At 37.0% G+C, this 20,694-nt stretch overlaps 1 long non-coding RNA gene across 1 annotated transcript; it reads left to right on the forward strand.

The window, feature by feature from the left end:
- The first annotated feature begins 502 nt into the window (after positions 1 to 502).
- On the forward strand, positions 503 to 19,651 carry LOC127527441 (uncharacterized). The gene is made up of 2 exons (XR_007934745.1): positions 503 to 755; positions 12,111 to 19,651. It is a non-coding gene; the product is annotated as an uncharacterized LOC127527441 (long non-coding RNA).
- The last annotated feature ends 1,043 nt before the right edge of the window (positions 19,652 to 20,694 follow it).

The raw sequence follows: 20,694 nt of genomic DNA on the forward strand, positions 1-20,694 counted from the left end.
GCAGCCTTATATTAGCAGAAAACTGTGGCAGGGTGCCTTTCTCAAAGTTATAACTACACTCATACACTCTTAAATACACCCAACTAAACGAAAAGTAGTACTTTGACAATGAAAAATTGTTTAAAAAGACCTTTGATAGCTTCTACATCTGGAAACGATCAAAATAAAAATAAAAATAGAATTGCCACCAGTTTTCTGTGTGATTACAGCCTGTTTCTTGAGGCATGGGTGGTGTGAATTTTATGCAACACGTACCTCTATGAAATCTGACCACAAAAGTCTCTTTTGGTATCAATTTGACCATAAAACCTTATCTCACATCTTAACTGGGTTTTTCTCAAGCTTTGTAGCAAATGCCATACGTGCATTTATGTGGACCTCCTTAAGAAATGACTTCTTTCTTGCTCCCCTCCCATAGAGGCCTGTTTCATGGAGAGCTCTTGAAGTTGTGAAATCATGCACCTTTACTCCAGTTTCAGTTAAAAAGCACTGTACACTTCTGAGAGTGCCTGTTGTATTTTTTAGTAGCCTCTCTCACCAGTCGACATCTTGTTCAGATGATTAGTTCTACGTGACAGTCCACTCTAGCAAGAGTCTGGGTGCAGTGATGAACCTTTCACTTTTGGATGATGGATCTAACAGTGCTTAACGAAATTTTTATGCACTGCAAAAAATGCCTATGCAAACACTAGACACAAAAACTTTAAATGGGAGTTGTTTTGCTTTTATTTAGTTAAAAAAAATCTGCCAATAAGGTAAGCAAAATTTACTTGACAAGATTTCTTAAAGTAAGGTAAATATTTGTAAATACACATTTTTTGCCAAGTCAATAATTCTTACAATAAGGAAAATAAGATTTAAGATCAGTATAGCGTCCAGACTCTGGAATGACCTACCAAAATTAATCAGGTCAGCTGACTCCATGAATTCTTTTAAAAAACAACTCAAAACTCATCTGTTCAGGAAGGCTTTTAGCTCTACTTGACTTTATTACCTTTCTCTCAGTTTACTTCTCTGTCAAGATGCTCATGTAACCTGTGTGTGTGTGTGTGTGCGAGACCATTAATTATGTTGTTGTTTTTTTTTTCAGAATTTACTGTCTTAATCTTCTTTGTTTATTTATCTGGTTTGTACAATGCTATATACTGTATATTCTGCCATTCTTTATTTATTCTGTAAGTGCCTTGAGCATGGGAAAGGCGCTATATAAATAAAATGTATTATTATTATTATTATTATTATTATTATTATTATTATAATATAAATTCTTTTACACTTGCTCAGATTTTATTTTTTGCAGTGTGTAGCCATTTCTGCCTTGTGCATTTCGTTGACTTTATTTCTCACATCAGCAGAATGCACCTTTGTCTTCATTTTTGCAGTGACTGTCAAACAAAGACTATAGCCCTTACAATGGGTGCTTTTTATATCTAGAGAAATGTAAAGGATTCACAAGTAGTACCTAATTATGTTTAATTATGGTCAAATGAGTGTCACCGTTGTGTCATTTGTGATTAATTTGTCATTTGCGTAAACCTGGAGCTACCAAAGCACAGAGGTTTAAATACGTATGCAAGCACTTACTTTTGAGTTCTTCAGTTAAATATGTACAGAGAATGGTTTATTTAGACTTTGAAAATGTATTGTTATAGCATAAGAGTTCACATTAAAAATACTGAGTGGATAAAACTAAAAACAATTCTTTTATCATGAAGAAAAAGTATGATGACTTTCAAGGGGATGGAATACTTTTGCATTCCACTGTACCTAAGAAAAATATCCTTCAGTGCATGCAAATCTTAATTCCCCAAATGTATAAAATAAGTAAACAGCTTTTAGTCTATTATCAACAATACAAATCCAAGCAGCTCACCCAAAATGACTGTACTCACCTTAAAGCTGGAGTTAGAATGGCAATCATGAGATCCATCGATTTATTGGGTACTTTACTTGATTTTAAACTTCTTGGGATTGAACTGTACATTCTGATGCACAATCCAGATTGCAAGAGCTTTTTATTGTTAGAATAAACACTAAAGAAATATAAGAAAAGGAATGGACCTTCAGTTGAATTATTGGAGAATTATAAGCTTGTTTGTGAAGCCAAAGCTATAAAGTTTCTTTGCTGGTCTCTGCCTCAAAAGAAATTATACTGGGACACCATTCTTATAAAGGTATAAACAGGAACTTTCATGGGGCTCACTTTATTCTTCCTGCAGACTGTCCCAGTAAGACATCTCTCCTCTTTATGGTGGAAGATGGTCCGATTAGTAATGTTATTGTGTGAACAGTATTACATTACAGTTAACAGAATTGCCGCAGCTAAGAACTTGGTTCAAAAAACGAAATGCAGGATCAGGTATAAATGTGCACTTCCAGCCATTCCAGCCACTCTTTAACTCTACAGGCAAGAGTCAAGCAAGGGGAAGGTTCAACTTTCCAGAGGGAGGATGTCCAGGGATCTGTGGAAGTAATACCATACCATACCATACCATTTTTATTTGTTGAGCGCTTAAAAACACAGCATTACAACTGACCGAAGCGCTGTACAGTTACAACAAGCAAGACTAAAAGCAAAATATTAAAAACAAACATTAAGAGAGAATTAAAACAAAGACAGTAAAAACAGGTCAAGGGACCCCAATAAAACAGAGAAATAACAAAAGCAAAAGGAAATAAGACAGGTTAAGAATTAAAAGCCAATGTGAAGAAGTGCGTTTTTAGGTGTGATTTGAATGAGGCGACTGAAGCGGCTTGCCTAACCACTAAAGGTAAGGAGTTCCAGAGCCTGGGTGCACAGACGGAAAAAGCCCTTTCACCACAAACTTTAAAACGTGCCTTGGGAACGGTTAGGAGCAGCTGATCTGCGGATCTAAGAACACGAGGGGGATTGTGACGATGGAGCAAGACACTCAAATAGGCAGGGGCTAGACCATTTAGTGCCTTATAGGTTAAGAGGAGTATCTTAAAATCGATTCTAAATCTAACCGGCAGCCAGTGTAGGGTTTTTAAAATCGGTGTAATAGCAAGATGTGAGATGGACTGCTTTGGGGTGTCTTGTTTGTTTGTTTGTTTCTTTGTTTGTTTGTTTTTGTTGTTGTTTATTTTACAAAATGATACCTTTAATTTTCCCTCCCTTGAGTTTTTCTTAGTAAATAATTTATTTTTTCAAATGCCGAGCTCATTTGAGTGCTTGAGAGCTGTGTTGGATGTGTACATCCTTCTATACGATAAAATACAGAAAACTTTGCATTTATGTAGGCCCTGAACCTGCTGTATTTTTAACTAAACAATTTGGTTATTACAATACAGAATACAATTTTTACATTTTAAGATAATTATTTGGTTGGATATTTGTATATGTAAAGATACTGCACATATTTCTAATATTTTCCTTGAACAGCTTCATCAAAGTTTTGATTTCAGATCAGATTCTAGTATATCACATATTATTTTAATGTGTCAGCTTTTATTTAGTTTGCCAAACAAACACTTCAAACATCTGGCCTTTCAAGACTCATTTCCCACATGAAAGTTTCCATATAAAAATATGCTGACTGATCAAAACAAGAGCGGTGAGGTGAGAATACAACAAAAAAGTGCTTGTAGAGCCATTATTTCCTTCTAATGTAATGTTATCAAGGGGGCCCGGCACTATTGCTGACTGACTCAGGGCTCTCGCTCTCTCTCTCTCTTTCACTTTGCAGTTAAAAAGCTTTTTCTCTTATACTTGGCAAGACTGACCAGCAGTGGCAGCTTTCATGCAGAGTTTATTTATTTATTTATTCTTGTTTTAAACTGAGTATATCTTTTTAAGCAATAAACAAAAATTCAGGACATCTCCGAGGATTGTTAATTACCATGGTCTCATTTGGATGAGAGGCTGCATGAATATCACATTGGGCCACTGCACATACACAAACCCGTCTATCATTTGGGCCGTCGCCATAGTAACAACCTAGTTACAGCTGGAGCTAGACTAGTTCACTGGTACTTTTATGCTGGAACTAAGCAAAAGGCTCTCACTTTATCATGGATCATGCTGCATTAAATTTCCTCTTCGGATTAGAGCACTAAAGCAACAGTAAGTGTTAAAGTATTGCAGGCAACGAGGCTTATATTTTCTGCCTCTCCAAGACCATATGTTCACACTGTCAGCCGTTTTCTTTTTCAGTGCCTCCCTAATTTATTCATGCTGTTTCCCTGCATTGATAGTCTGCTTGCGGTTATTAATCAGCTGCGGTCTTTTTTAACCAGTCTAGCCTGTCTTATCGAAGAAAGACCCCCATGCATTTGCAATTTTTATTCCCATTTTCTTTTATGTGGATTACTAATCAGTGTCAGCTTATGAGAGAGTAATGTTGCTATATTATCTGCTTCAGTCAAACGTTTTTTAGGTTACAATATATTTGTTGTCTAGTGTTTTTAGACACTTTTTCATTGTTTTCAAAGAAAGAAAAAATATGCTTTGTGGTTACATACCTTTATTTGCCCTTGGAAAGGGTTGCTTTTGTGCCTGAGGCATTACCACTAATAAAGCAGCACATTATATAAAAGTTCTTTACACACACATTTAAAATTACATGCCCTGTTCTTTTAATGTGCTGATAATTTACCATTTTCTCCGACATTAGTCTTGGATGTTTTTCCAGGCACATATTGCTTTATGCCTTGCATCTCTAAGTTCTGCATTTTTTCCTGAGTACTGCTGATACTCGATATATTCCACAGATAGAAAATAGTACTTAAATTGAGCAAATGCTTATGTGGTCATTTACTCCCTTTTCAAGGAAGATAGTAGACATCTAACAACAGAATAAGATAAAACAAAACAAAAAAAAAAACATTTATAGCCATAGTTCATTCCATCTTTTCCTGTTAGGCCCTTCTGGACCATGAACAAGACCACAAGGGGAATTCTACAACCTCAGAACCTGTTTGTCACTCTTCTCAGGAAGGAGCTGGAAGTCTAGAGACATAGATAGGCATTAAAAGTGCCAGTGGACATCTAAGGAGCTCAGCCATATTCCAGAAGAATATCAGGGTCCTACAAAGAGTCAATAGTTAAATGGCGGCAAAGCCTTTTAAATGACAGCCTACTTTTAACCCTGAAGGAAAGAACTCGACCTGTGAGGTTTTTCCCTTAAGCTGATGTCACATTATGTGACTTTTAGTCATTGGGTATGTCATATTTGCCAACCTTTGATCTCTTCAGTTTAAACAACTGAAAATCATTTGGCATGTCAACTTAACTGACTGTGTGAGATGAGCTTTTAGCACAGTTGTACTAAATCCTTTTTCTGACTGGCAATAGCATGCTACCTGATGGAGTTGGTGCTGTATGTAGGGTTAACAGCTACAGTGAGTTCAAAACTTTTTTTCCTTTCTCTCATGTCATGCACAACATGAGACACCAGACAGACAAGCTTCTCTTCTGTTTGTGAGATCCAAAACACTCACGTTCTTTATTCCTCAATGTTACATTAAATACCTTGTACTTCCAGATAAGAATTCATTTTTTGTCATCTCTCATGCACACAAAGCCCTCCCCTACGACTAAAGACAAAATCAAACCTGAAGTTATCTGAAAGAGTCGTGGACTAGTTGGAATGAGTCACTGGAAGTGTTACATTGGGTGACTGGCTTCATGGGAGTGTGCTGCTAACTGTCTTCAACTGGCTAAGATTGTATAAATGAACAGAATGTGACAAAGTCTTTAGCGAAGGACACAGTCAAGCCAAACAGATGACTTTAAGACTAAAAGATAACTTCCTGTTGCATCTTAAGAAGATGTCTTGTGCACATATAACATTATTTCTGGGTCTTTTTTGTTTCTTGTGGCTACTGTAGATGCTTTAAAAAAATCTACATTTGAGTTTCCACTTTAGCCAGTCTCTTGTGGGTTATGCTAAGGTATTTAGGTTAGGACTGCATTTCCCTTAAACACTTGAACACTGGTCTGTTTGTCGTCCCTCATGCTGATGTTCTTTAGCTTTTGGATTTTGTGTGTTTTTATTGCTAGGCTCACTGTGCATTTGTATATATGTTATTTTTGTTTATTTGTGTATAATTCACACTTGATCTAACAATGTTTTCACCTCTCCAGGAAACACATGTTGGTCAATAGTTAGGTTCTCACTAACCTATAATTCTTGAGAGTTTAATCTCCATTGTGGCTGAATGTGCTTGGAAGAGTTAAGTATGTCCTTCGATGGACTGGCCCCCATTAAGGACAGGTTTATGTCTTGCACCTGATTTGGCTTTGATTGCTTCTGTCCTGAAACCACCTTGTGCTAAACTAAATAGTTTTATAAAGTGGTTGGATCGATAAACCAGCAAGCTTGAAGATATCAAAACTCTGATTTGGAAGCTTACAGTCTGGCTCATGGCACTGTTGGCCCTTAATCAACATTTGTAATATTGTTCCAAAGCAAAAATCATTTAGTTCAAAAACAAAAGAGGTTACTTTTGTGTTTGTAAAACATTTTGGCTGTAGAACACACAGCCTACTGTCATGTTTTACTATTAGTATGGATGAAAGACAGCGTGGCTGAAGTTGTCAGGCTAGGAGGTACAAAGTTACCATTCAGCTTATGCTGGCAGCTTACTTCATGACCCTGAGCAAGTCACTTCACCTGCTGGAACACAACTTAAAAGAATGTGCCAACTGCAATGTACAGCAGTTTTAAAGTTTTTTGTGATACTGCTTCATGTGAAAGGAGCGGTATAGCATTTTACCAGAGGCTGTGTGTTCTAATGTTAAAATCCTTATATGCAAAGTTCATTCAATAAGGAAAGATAGAATTGCTATTTACTCTGAAAATACTGCATTACAATTTAGACTACTTTATAATTCTGGTTTCAGTCTTATTCACTTTATGTTATCTTATTTTGTTAGTAAAAGAGGCTTCTTAATTACAGTTACTCTTAAATGTAGAGAAAAGCCAAGCAAAATGACACCTTTTATTGGCTAACTAAAAAGATTACAATATGCAAGCTTTCGAGGCAACTCAGGCCCCTTCTTCAGGCAAGATGTACAAGATTACATAATTACATGATTACATCTTGCCTGAAGAAGGGGCCTGAGTTGCCTCGAAAGCTTGCATATTGTAATCTTTTTTGTTAGCCAATAAAAGGTGTCATTTTGCTTGGCTTTTCTCTACATTCATAATGGCTAACACGGTACAACACCCTAGTACTACAGTTACTCTTAAAATAAAAGAGTACAAGCTTCAAAGAAAAAGAACAACACAAACATGATAAGATTGCTATATCAGTGACAATATACATAAAGTTGTATCACTGCTTACACATCATCAATGTAATAGCCAGGATGTTCTGTATTGGGTAATCGCTGTATATATCTAGCTATGAAAATAAATTGATTTATCACATAAATGGCATATCAAGTGGGAGAGGTTATACACTGGGCAAACTTACATAACACAATCAAAACTGAGAGGACAAGGCCAGTCTTAAAGTCAAAAACTGTCATTAATCAATTTCCTGAAATTCATTCCTTTTATTTTACCTATATGTTGTGTTTAGAAACCTAGCTTTACTCTTCAACAAAGTTAATTTCATGCTTGTTTTCAGGGAAAACAAACACTGTGACCTCATCCAGCTATGTGTACACCAGCGCCCCAGGCAATGACATCTGTGTGACTAATGACCAAAGTGACTGCACAAAAGTTGGTAACGTGTCTCGCATGACATACTAAAGAAGTATTGTAAAAATGCAAACAATTAAAATCATTTATTCAACAGATAACAAACAGAAACAAAATGGAATAACATAAGATTTGCACACATTTTTTTCCAGAACCTGAAATATTTCAGTTAAATATTTATATAAGGAAAAAAAACAGCAGACCACACTTAACTGGTGGGGAGGATGTTCATTGAATATGCCTGAAATACCCACATAAACCCTGATTCTATGTAGATGCTTGAGCGGTGATTATCAGATCAGGTAACACCTTTAACAGGTAAAAATGGCAAGGTTTTGATTTTGCCATCTAGAAATAAATCAAAAGATGGACTCTGAACTGGAATAAGCAGTCTGGAAATTGAATGAACGAATGAATAAAAATTATACTATGAGCACGCAAGAACATTGAGCAGAACAAAACCCCTCTGTCGGCCTCTCTTCAGTGTATGTTGGTTTTGGACATTTCAAAGTTAGCACAGTACTCATTTCTGTCTCAATATAAACCTGAACACTTTGCTTTGGTTTATAAGCAGATATCAACCAGAATGCCAAATTTTGTCTAAAATTCTTTGCATACAGTTCATTTGTTATGGCATTTGTATAGTTTGTTTGCATGGCTATTACAGCTTTTATTGATATTATAAAAAAAGAAAAGAATATGTATAATGATCTATGTTCATTCTACTAAGGTTACTCCTCTCAAAAAACGTGCTTTCCTGTAAATGACACTCAAAAACCCATTACTTTCATATCTGTAATTTGGCACAAATGAATGAAACAATTTCTAGCTAAGTTAAATACCATGTAGGCAAACATTTTGGACAGGCAGTTGGCATGTAGGCATTGTCTAAGAGATGATTATCTAATTACTTAATAAGGAAATAATAAATGATATCAGCTCATTGTTACTGGAAGGCATCTCATTGATCTTTTAACCTAAAACAGCAGTTTACTCATGTCTAGAAGTATTGGCAAATGTCTGAAGTAAAATGTCCTGAACTATGAATTTTCTAGATCAGTTCCAGTCTTGGTGGTCCACAGTGGGTGCAGGCTTTGTAATTATAAGGCAGACCTAACGGAACTTAGTAAAGTATTCAATTTTTGGCTTGTTAGAACTTTCATTTTTCCAAGACAAATCTTTATCACACTGGAGATTTTCCATTTTCTTACAACATCATCCATATTTTTGGTTGTCCGGAACAGATTTGTACCTCTTGGTCCTTCCCTTCTCTCTCATTTATTTTCAAACATTGTATTAGGACAGATACTTCATGATGCAGATACACAGATGTAAATGGAAGCATGTTAGCTAGAGAGATGCTGGTTCGTTTGTCACTAACATATCATTATTAACTGATGGCTGATTAAGAAAACAGGCAACAATTAAAACTTTAGCAGTTATTTAAAACTAAAATAGACAATTAACTGAATTGTAAAAATGAATTAACTAAAACTAATCCTATAAAAACATATTGCTTTAGTGGTAAATAAATGGGTTCTAGTTAAAAATTTGGTTAAAGCAAAAACCTGCAGCCACTGTGGACCTCCAGGATCAGAGGTGAGTATCCCCTGCTCTAGATCCGTGTAATTTTTTACATGTGTCATTATTTGTAGACAATATTATTCCCAATTGTCTTGTAAAAAGAGCTCTTATTAGTGATGAATGAAATAATGTGTGTGAAATTCAGTTTGCACAAAAAATTTGCCAAAAAAAAAAAATTTTGCTTCCAGTAGATTTCATGCCAACAACACAGGAAAGCTGTTTACTTCCTTTCTAGAAGCATTTGCATGCATTAATTCTACATGAATCTGCTAGTTATTTAGCATTTAAATAAAAAAAAAATCACTGGACTCATTTCCTGTCACATGTACACATTTCGCTAAGCCATTAGCCATGCATTGTGGTTGTTCTGGTAGTATGGTGCTCATTTTGCCAATTATGACAATCTTCTTGATTGCAGCCCTAAACATGCATCAGACACAGAAGAGAAACTTGAAGCGGGACCTCCACTGTAAGCTGTTAGGGGGATGTATGCAGGGATGAAAAAACTGAAAATGATGGTTGCTACTAACGTGGGAGGGGGGAAAGGTTTCCATGTAGGCTTCCACAAAGTGAGTTTTCTTGTGGAGGAACTCCAGTAATGTGCACTGTGATCTGTTTTGGTGTGCCTTTCATATGAAAAATATGCTGCATGTCACATTTTGAAATAAAAAAACAAAAAACTCAGTGCACTTTGAATTGATTCTATTGGTGTGCTACATGATTACTGTACATTCATTATACATCTGCTGGAAAGAACACAGGCAAACACTGAAGTGTGAACGAGTCTTTAGGGATCAATATTTTTTGTTTCCCACTCAAAAAAACTTTAAAACACCCAAAAAACTCTTTTTGGTGGAATCGCCTGCAAAACTAATTTTAGACTCAGTTTCATGAAGGTATATCCAAATCGAAACTTTCCTGTTTCACTAATCAATTCTTATTACTAGAAATCTACAGTATATCTAATCTATCTATGTAATATATTAATGACCAATAAAATACATTTATTCATAAACAGAGTTGTTCAAATCATAATGCTTTAAAAATTTTTTAGTTGAGACTTGTTCTACATAAATATTATCCCTAATTTATTTCTGTTCTTTTTCTTATACAGTACATACATCTCAAAATTTGTGCTTGTATACCTTCAAGTTGCTGACCTTTCGCTTTGTTTCCTTCTCATTAAGAAGTCACTACTTTCAGTAAGATGGGTGACACTAGTGTGGCTCTGCATGTCAGTAGGTGGTAAAAGCATTGGCTAAGTAAGCAATTGATTTTCCTGAGATTATTGGAGACAGAGAATCTACTCAGAATAGAGCTAAGTGCATGTCATGTGGTCAAAGCATCCATCTATCCATTCATCCATCCATCTCTCCAAATTGCAAATGCATTGTCTCCTCAGAGCTTTAGGGAATCCTCAGTACATTATAGGGTACACTCATGCACTTTTGAGATGATGTTAACTTAAAGACTGTGCCATTGTGCTACACTTGAACACTAGATGTTTGTGTATTTAGGAGGCATATAAGTGGGCTTATTTTGTTTGTTTTTTGTGTGCCATTAAGTCTGTGGAGTGCTTGCCTTTATAACACAGTGCAATGTTGCATTTCAGAAACAAGTGATAGGAGATGGAACAGTGGTGCTCATAAACACACTGAGAATATCAAGTTCTGTTTTTCTATTTTCTGTTATGCTAGGAGCATGGGCATGATACAGCTTATGTGTTAAAAATTCTCTGCAAGGAGAAAATGAATCTGTAAAAGCTTCCACTTTTATTTCACTAATAATTACTGTACATATCATGCTGACAAATAGAGATCATGAAGCTTGACATCTGTGTTTGCCAAGGGCATATTAACCTAGTGTTGTTCTGAGCAACATCTGAAAATAATGACAATCTTCATATTGCCTGCGAAGCGTTTCCCACATACTCACACCCAATGCAACACAGAAGGGTGCCTTTTTCTGGTTCAATTGCCTCAGGACACACTTTTTCATTTGTGCATGACAAGAGCGGTTCAGTAAATGAGCAGACAGGACCTGGAATTCCAGCACCTGAAAATTTCAGGCAGTCAACTGCAGCCCTGGGGAAGTGAGGTAGGTTGCAGCGATGGGAATGGTGGGTTACATTGCTTCAATGTGTTGTGAGAGACAAATGGGACTACCATTACTGCATATTTGTTTCATTCACCTGAAAGAATAAGTAATCCGTCTTGCTCTTAATATTATCTGTTTTGGGAGCCTCCTCCACATTAAAAGATTCTGATTTCAGGAAGTGCTTTGACACTTAGTATGGCCAGACCCTTTGCTGAATGACACAAAACAATGCTTCATATACAAAGCTACTGGAGTTCTTAAAAAGTGGAAACAAAATGCTCCATTGAGGAAATTCACACTGAATGCAAATAAATGTCAACTCATTTACACTGTGCTTGCTAGTATGTTGAGGTTTTTTTTTTTGCATAAGGAAAACCCTTTAACCAGTCTATGATCTAGAATGTACTTCACTGTGGTTTTCCTTTGTATTTATGTTTCAGAGTTGCTACAGTTTACCTTGAGAAGTTATGCTACAATGTCAAGCTGCTGATTAGTCTGCATTTACTCAATTATACTTTTACAGTGCAGTGTAATCAGTCACTTCCTGCACAAGAAATTGAGAATGTGATGTTTGCTCATTCAATACGTAAAATGTCTGGCAGTATTAAAATATTTTACTGTTAACTAACAGATGAAGTCAGTTTGTATCTTTACAATTTAACATTCGTCAAATGTAAATGTTGTCTTACACATTTTTATATTGTGATGTAATCTGCATCCAATTATTCATTTATTCATTTTCTGATTATTTCAATACAGGGTTGTGGCAGCCTGAAGTGGGGTGCCCTTTGCAGTGGCACCATTGCAAAATTTCAGACTCCAAACAACTAGAGCTGTAACTGAATGACCAAGGAATGGGAGAACTGAGACACAGACAATGATGACTGCTCCAAGAAAGAAAATTCTGGTTTATTCCAGATGTGCCAACAACTATTTACAGTAATGTCTTTCAATTACATACACAATTCAATGCAAGAACGTTAACAAAGACAAGAAAAGTACATGCAGTTGCTTTATACAATAATTACAATGACTCTAAACAAAAATAAATAAAAAGCCTTTTCCTTCTCCTTCTCCTTCAACATAAAGTTCACAAAGGATGGACAGAAAAATAATCAAAAACAAAAAGTTAAAAAAGGATTACCTTCATCCAAAAATGTATACAAATAGGAAGTAAACTGTCCTCACTAATATACTGTATATCAACTCAAGTACTCATTCTGTGCTCCACCAACTTAGCAGTAAAGATGCATCTGAAAGCCCGAAGACCAGTCAAAAAATAGCCCCTGGCTGTTTGGACCTTTTGCCTAGCCAATCATTACTAATGTCTTCTGGGGTCCTCCCATAACACGACGTCAAGTCACATACTCTTCGTCCTCTGGTCAGATGTAGTGTTAAATCTTAGCCTATCCCCACATGCACATGCATGTATGCAACCATGATGGTGAACTTTCACCTGTTTTCACTCAGTCTTTTCTATCTGTACATGTGTATTCTCTGCCAGCAACCTCTTAATCTCAGCCCTCTGATCTTTCCTTCCTGCGGTGGAGTTGGGCCGCTTTAATTTGAAAGCGTACCTGAGGATAATCTAGCAGCATCATACACAAGCCTCGGCATAGTGTCTCTTCAAAGTCGGAGAAGCTCTCGGACTTGCGGGCCTTCAAATCGGTAGGGCAACTTACAAGGGGACACCAAATGCCAGTGTGACATTGCCCCACCGTCATGTTCTCCCACTCTAGAGCGTTAACATAACAGATAAGTGACTTTTACCACTATACCTATTTATTCATTCATGAGAAGCTATAAATAGCTATACTAAATACTACTTTAAAATTATCTGCGGGCTCGGCTTATCACATGCAGCCTGTGCTACTTGGAAGCCCATACATTGTAGGGTGCTCTCATGTACACACCCTACATCAAAATAAATGGCATGACTTTGGGATACAGGAAGAAATTGAAGTACCTGGATGAATACTATGGAATCTGGGGACAGTAAACATATTCCAGTGTTTCCAACCCATGAGTTTCTGGATGTCCTCAATGGGTCATCAGCTTAAGTTAAAAAAAAAAAACTTTTAAAACAGATATCGCTTAAATGTTTTAGGGGATACTGATTGAAGATTTCAGTTCTGGAACCAATCAAAGGGGCATTTTGCTTCTGCATACTAAGAATCACAATACTGCAGAACTTAATTGGATGGTAGAGCAGCCACCCACCTGACATATCAAAACACCACCACCTGCATTCAGGAGTATCTGGATGAACTCTCATCTGCATTCTTACAGTCAGGAAAATGTATAAGGCACCAGCATCTGAACAGGTAGCTTCTACTACCTGGCACATGTAATGATATGATTGCTGTTATAATGAGTAGTACAAGCTATTTGAAACACTGAGGTTTCAGCTAATTACCTTACCAACAAGCCAGCCACCACATACAGTATCATCACGTCTGTCACAGATACTTTGCCTCAAAATAAATGAATCACCGATGGCCCAGGCCTCTGAGACAGGATCTTTGTCAGCCACTTCTTGGAATCACTGCTCACGGCTAACAAAACGGCTTAATTCTTGCTAGCTGCCTATATTGCAATAAGAGTGCAGTAAATTGCTCTGATTATGTTAGGAGAACCTGACACTGCTGCAAATTGCCTTTTTATGTTGGCAAAACATGTTATGTTTAATGTGTGTGCAGTCACACAATACGAAAACTGATTGTAGCACTTTGTTGGTCAATTAATGGCTTCTAGCACAGTGGACATGATGGAGTCAAGCTTGGTTGAGATATATTCCTGACCTGTTGGCCAATTCCCTGAGAAGTGACAACAGGCAGCTTATAAAAACTGATGAAAAACCAAAAAAGTTCTTCAGTGCAAATATGAAGCATCAGTCCTCTTAAAAAGGAGCTAAAACACAGTCTGTACATCATATTCATCACTTCTGAGGTATAATATACAGTACTTATCTACAAATCAGGTCAGGTTGGGGAGCACGTAGCAGACACATGGTACATTCCCACCCCCCAGAAATGACAATCTATCTGCCGCAGCCAGGTGTTATGTGGACGGCCCCTTGGCCTGATTCACCCCCTCGGGTCCTCAACAATGAGGATTCTGTGAGCCCAATTCACCCTCAGAGAATCGTGTCACATGGTCATAGTGCTGTAACTTGATGCTCCCACGCAATGCAGGTAATGTGCCTCATTCGGGACTCAATGAGTAACAGCTTGTTCGACACAAAGTCAAGCCAGCAGTACCCAAGGATTCTCCGAAAAGACACAGTACCAAAGAAGTCCAGCCTTCATCTCAGGTTTCTGGATACTGTCCATGTCTCGCAACCTAATAGCAAAACAGGAAGCAGCAGGACTATAAAGACTTGAACCTTCATTTTTTGTATGATATTGGCAGAGCCACACGCCCATTCCAGTAACCTCATGATCCCCTATGCTCTCCCAATCCATGTACTGACTTCATAGGAAGAGTCACAAGAGACATGAATGTTGCTGTCAAGGTAACTAAACCTCTCGACACTCTCTCCACAGACAGACGCACTGCTGATGGCTGTGCCTAAGAGGTCATTAAAGGCCTAGATCTTGGTTTTCATCCAGGACACTTACAAGCCCAGACACTCAGACTTCTTGCCCGGTCTCTTGAGAACCCCAATCAAAGCCTCCATTGACTCCATGAAGATCATAGTATTGTTGACAAAGTCAAGATCAATGAACCTTTCTTAACCAACAGATGCCCCATAGCTGCTGAACTGCATGACCCTGCCCAACACCCAGACCTTGCAAGCACTGACCAGAGTAGGAGCAAGAAAACATCCCAGAACAACCCCAGAAACAAAGGGGAAAAACGCAGAAGTTCTGCCTTCACTCTTCATAGCACTCACAGTACCATTGTACAGGCTGGCCCTGATATCCAGAAACTTTGGGAGGATCCCACAAAGTCTCCGGATGCCTCACAGAGCAGCTCAATCAACTGAGTTGAACACTTTACGAAAATTGACAAAGACTGCAAAGAAACTCTGCTGATATCCGCGTTTATGTTCCATGAGAACCCTCAGTGCCAGGATGAGGTCAATGGTAGACTTCTTAGGTGTAAAAACAGACTGCTCGGGTCGCTGGTAGGTGAGCGAGTTGTTTTGTCTTGGTAGAGTAATATATATTGCTCTACTTTCCCCAATTGTATTATTAATATGTAGCCTTAGAATGCCTAATCTCACAGACTTACCACTGTTTATAAGGTACTATTGTATATAACTTATCCCCACCTTCCCTTCTATATCTATAACCTCAGGCAATTAGATGTAGTAAAAAGGCAAGCAGAAGTTAAGTTACAGTTTAAACAATGTATTATTGATAATATTCATAAATAATAACAAAATGCAAAGTACATTTGAATATTGGCAACCATACAACCTGATTAAATGATGATATGTAGTTCAGGTGGCACACAGACTTCTGGTTACTTAAATGTCTTTAGTTAAGGCATCATTGGTGCTCAGCTTTCAGCCACATGTCTGTTCAAAATGGCTGCTGAGCTGTGCTGTTCATTGTGTTCTCTTCATCATCACAGGTTAGCAAGAGAGATGCTTCTTCATCATATGTTGGTTGGTAAGAGAGAGATACTGAGGTTAAACACATACATTTATAGATGTTTTGTCCAACCCCGAGAGCCAATAGCACATCATGGTACTTAAAGGCTTCTGAACCAAGCCAATTCCAAACAGCCATACTTCAGACCAATGGGGGAAATAGAACATCTTAACACCTGCCCCCAAACCATATGTTAAAGTACACCTTAGCCCATTTGCGGGGGTAGAAATGACTTTAGCAAAGAAACACTCGGCAAACTGGTTTAAAACACACATCCCCCAAATTCTGTCGTAAAATTCAAACAGACCCATTCCTAAGGGGGTCAAACACTAAATTACATTCCTTTGTCTAAATTACAAATAAAGATATACAGTACAAAATATTCATCAAGTTATATGTAAAATCTCACATCACAACACGAGTGATCACAGATCTTATTGAGGATGACCATACCAAGGACGTTACCCGGCAGTGTTATCCTCCTGTAGTTGCCGCAATCTAGGCGATCACCCTTCTTTACTTATCTACATATTTATGTAGATATGGGGACAATTACTAATCTATCTATCTATCTATCTATCTATCTATCTATCTATCTATCTATCTATCTATCTATCTATCTATCTATCTATCTATCTATCTATCTATCTTATTATACAAATGAGTCGTCATTTAGCTGGTTTGGCTGCATTTCCCTACTTAACCAACAGTGTCACCATTTCCCAGTTTCTCTGAAATGGATTACAGTTGTTGTAAATATACATATGTTCTGCCATCAATCCCCGTGTTTGTGTGGGAAGCTGGGTATGCACATTTTGAGCCTTTTTTTGTGCACATGCAAGGTTTATAAATGAAACTCCAGGCCAATGGCGCTAAAGGACAGCAGCGCTTACCACAACCCATTATTCATATTTACAGAAATGTAATTTTTCAACTTTTCTCCCAATAAAATATTATGTTTACATTTCTTACATTTTACAAATATAAAAATATGGTTAAATGAACTTAAGCTACACCCTGCTCACAAACTACTCTTTCAACATCATAGCCTATCTTTCACTTTGAAAAAGACACCACATTTCTTTCTTTAGTTGCAATTTTCCAAGAAATTCTGGGTACATATATAGGGATCTGGCATATTTGGTGTCAGTATTTACCTAAATAATCAATTTACACAATGGTCTGGAGCTGGCCTTAAATATGCACGTGTAAATTTGAATACAATATAAATGAATTAAGCTCATGGCCATTCCTGTGCCATTCCTGTGCCATTCACCAGTCCATCACAAGGCATGGTAATAACTGGGCCAATTTGTTATTGCCGGTAAGTTTAGCAACATATTTTTACAGTGGGTGGAAACTCCAGCATACATTACACAAAGGCATTCAAGCAGGAATTCAACTAAAGTAACTTTGAGGCAACAATACTAAAGGCTTTGTCAGTTTGACATTTTAAATATTTTGTCCTGTATTATTTTACAATGGATCTTCAAGCTATTGTATAATGCAGTATGTGTTTATTGTTCTTGTGCATTTAATAAATTGCTCTGTGACAGATGAGGTGAAGCAGAAAATAAAAACTGACGGTCAGTCACGACATGGTTGCATGTACATTACCAAGCAATTTTGATAGTAATTGTTTAATAAATATTTCTGGTGCTGATATGTGTGTGAATAGACCAGTCAAAATGCAGACTCTATCGAATTTTTAACAGTGCAGGCCAGCAGTGATCTAAATAAAGTGGAAAAATGCTACATAAAATTGGATAAATGAAGTAAACAATAAAGTAATTACAATAAACAGATTTTCTGCCAAATACCAGATTCTATATCCATTGTGGAGAGTTGCTGACGTGTGATACGTTGTGTGTTCATTTTGACAGATGCTGGACTGCATAGTTAGAATAATAAAAAATTGCTAGGCTATTAGTTGGCAAAATTATGGGTCATTGTGGAAATGAGAGCGAGATAGTAATAACCCTTCATTAGCTTTTTCATTAAGCTTTCAGCCTGATAATGATCTGATCCCAACAGCTAGCAAAACATTTCACTAGAAAGGCAAGCTCTGTCTGGTTTAGACTCTTGAGATGAGTAATGTGCTTTGATTAATCATAACAGAAAAACAAGAGTTTAACTCTGAATGAAATAAACACACTTCTTCAGATGTTTCTGTCTAGAAGAATAAGGAGATGAAATGAAAAGACATGACCTTCAACAAAATGTTTTACATGTTTTGTGTGCTTTATGTCAACACAAAATAGTAAAATAAATACGGAACTATGTAAGGCATGTAAGAGAGTACAACTATCAGCTGATCAGTAAATAGGAGCTTATTCAGATCACACTAGCCTAAAGAAAACATTGTAACACCAAGAACATCATAAACTCCATAATTATGACTTATTGTTATTTTTCAAGTGTGTCTCAAATCTCATTGAAACTAAAGTAGCACATTAAATCTACCATAATCTATGTGCTCCCACTAACTAGGCTCTAGGTGTTACTTATACTTGCCATCTCTTGCGTCAACAGTATCAACAGACAGATCACTTTAAATTCACGCCATGACAATTCTCTGAAAATGTCACACTTTTAAGATTTATACTTAACTAAGTGACATGTATTACTTTAGTGATGAAATGCAGGGGTATGCTTTTGTAGGATTATATTATATAGATCAATTATTAAGTTCAATCACATGCCAAGTCATTATCTAACCAGTTTAATCCAGAGTAGGGTCACGGTAGGGCTGGAGCCTTCAAGTTCAATTACATAATTTCAGCATTTATAAGTTGGTAATATATCTATGTTCTGTAAAAATCTTACCTTTGAATTCCGTGTCTCCTTCTCCGACTAGCAGAAAGAGTGCAACTATTGCACATTATTTAAGTAAAAAGATTGGATTACATTTGACACCAAGTAATGTTCCCCACATCTTGGAGCCTCGTTTCACCAGCTTTTCTGTGCTAAACATACAGATTACTGTAGTTATAATCTCTAAGGACTTTTTATAGATGTGTGGCAAAAAGTCCTAGAAGTACCAATGATGCCTTCATCTGAGGCCAATTCAGTAGTGTGCTACAAGGCATAGAGTCAGAGAGTGTGGTGGTTTATGGTTACTGGGTAAGAACAAAATTGTGCATATCTGTTTACACTTGTGACTAACCTCCAGACAGTGGCCACAATACATCAGCATACCCTAAACTTGGTGAAATGCAATAAAGTCACATTCAAGTTTTGTTATTTGTTCTAATTTCTCTATGTTTGTTAATTACATGTCATATCTGTTTAGCATTTTGGAATGGCTATGGTTATTTTTCAGTGTGCTTTATAAATAAATTTGACTTTGACTTTGAATGTAGTATAGGTATAGGTATAAATATATGTCTTCTATCCTTCTAAGTTGCCAGGTGGCATCAGATTTTCACTTCCGTGGCCCTGCACTTTGATGGGTGTGTGTACAACATTACAATACACTGCTGTTAGAGCAGGCATACACCTGTTAAATCAAGAAGTGGAAGAAAGAATGGAGGTTGGAAATGTCAAAATGTCTGATCTTTGTACACAGGGCATATACCAGGCTAGAGACACCATTAATGCTATCATTTTTATGTCATTTTTGTTGAATGGTTTGCATTAGATTGTATTTGAGATACTCCATAAATATTTGAGAAATAAACATACCATGCACAGTCCAAAGAGTGTGGCAATTATTAATATGTAATAGAAGTTATTTTCCTATCTTCATTAAAGAATTGTGTAAGAGTGATAAAGTTAGAACAAAAGAGTTGCTCATTGATCTCAAAGATTAATCTTTTCAAGAAAACACACTCTAAATACATAGTAAATGAGAGGTGTCCTTCACCACAGTGGCTGGATGGTTTGTCCTGCCTCTTCCCACTGATTCTGTTCTCATGGCTCTGTTTTTTCTTTTTTTTTCTCATTTTTTTTCTTCCCCTTTTCTCATGCTGGGTCCCCCTCATATACCTCCATGGGCACAGCACCTCAATCACACACCGCAGAAGGCCCATGAAGCAATTGACACAGACCGCATCCTCACATGCAAGTGTGTCTAGTCCTCAACTATCTCACCAACCTCCCACAGCTGAGTGAGCACACACACTCGTGCCGGCCATTCAATTATTTATTTATTTAATAGTGGGGATTAAAATGTTATGCCGCCGACCCATTATACCACAGTTTGTGACTTTGGGTCTGCCAGATCTCTTCCTATCAGAATTTCTTCCAGTTTCCAATTGCCTTTGGATTGTGTACAACACCACCATACTCACTGACACTTTGATTTGTTTTTTGCAATTTCTCTAAATGAGAGGCCTACATATTTAAGGGTAATAATGCTCTATCTGATTTCATTAGTTAATTGCTGTTGTTTTGCCATTATCACTGGAATATTGTCCAAGTAGTACTTCAGAGGTTCTAGTAACACAGTCTGTTCCAACTCTGCTTTAAGACAGACAGAGGGTTTTTAAGTAATCAACAGAAGTTGGAACACCTGTGCAAATTGTATGCTTCAACTTGCAAAGCTTCATTTATTTGAACTTCTGCAGAACATCTGCAGGCGTAACTTTTTAATTGTTCCCTGAATGCAGCCCATTTGTAATTTTCTGATATTTCCTTTTTTCAACTTTTGATTACCCAAACGTTAAATTTAAGCCTCTGGCAGTATACTGCTTACCTTTTCGCCAGTTTAGGTCAGTCATTGCAATTCAACTGATTAAATA

This window comes from Erpetoichthys calabaricus, chromosome 4 (assembly GCF_900747795.2).
Source record: "Erpetoichthys calabaricus chromosome 4, fErpCal1.3, whole genome shotgun sequence".
Taxonomy (NCBI): domain Eukaryota; kingdom Metazoa; phylum Chordata; class Cladistia; order Polypteriformes; family Polypteridae; genus Erpetoichthys; species Erpetoichthys calabaricus.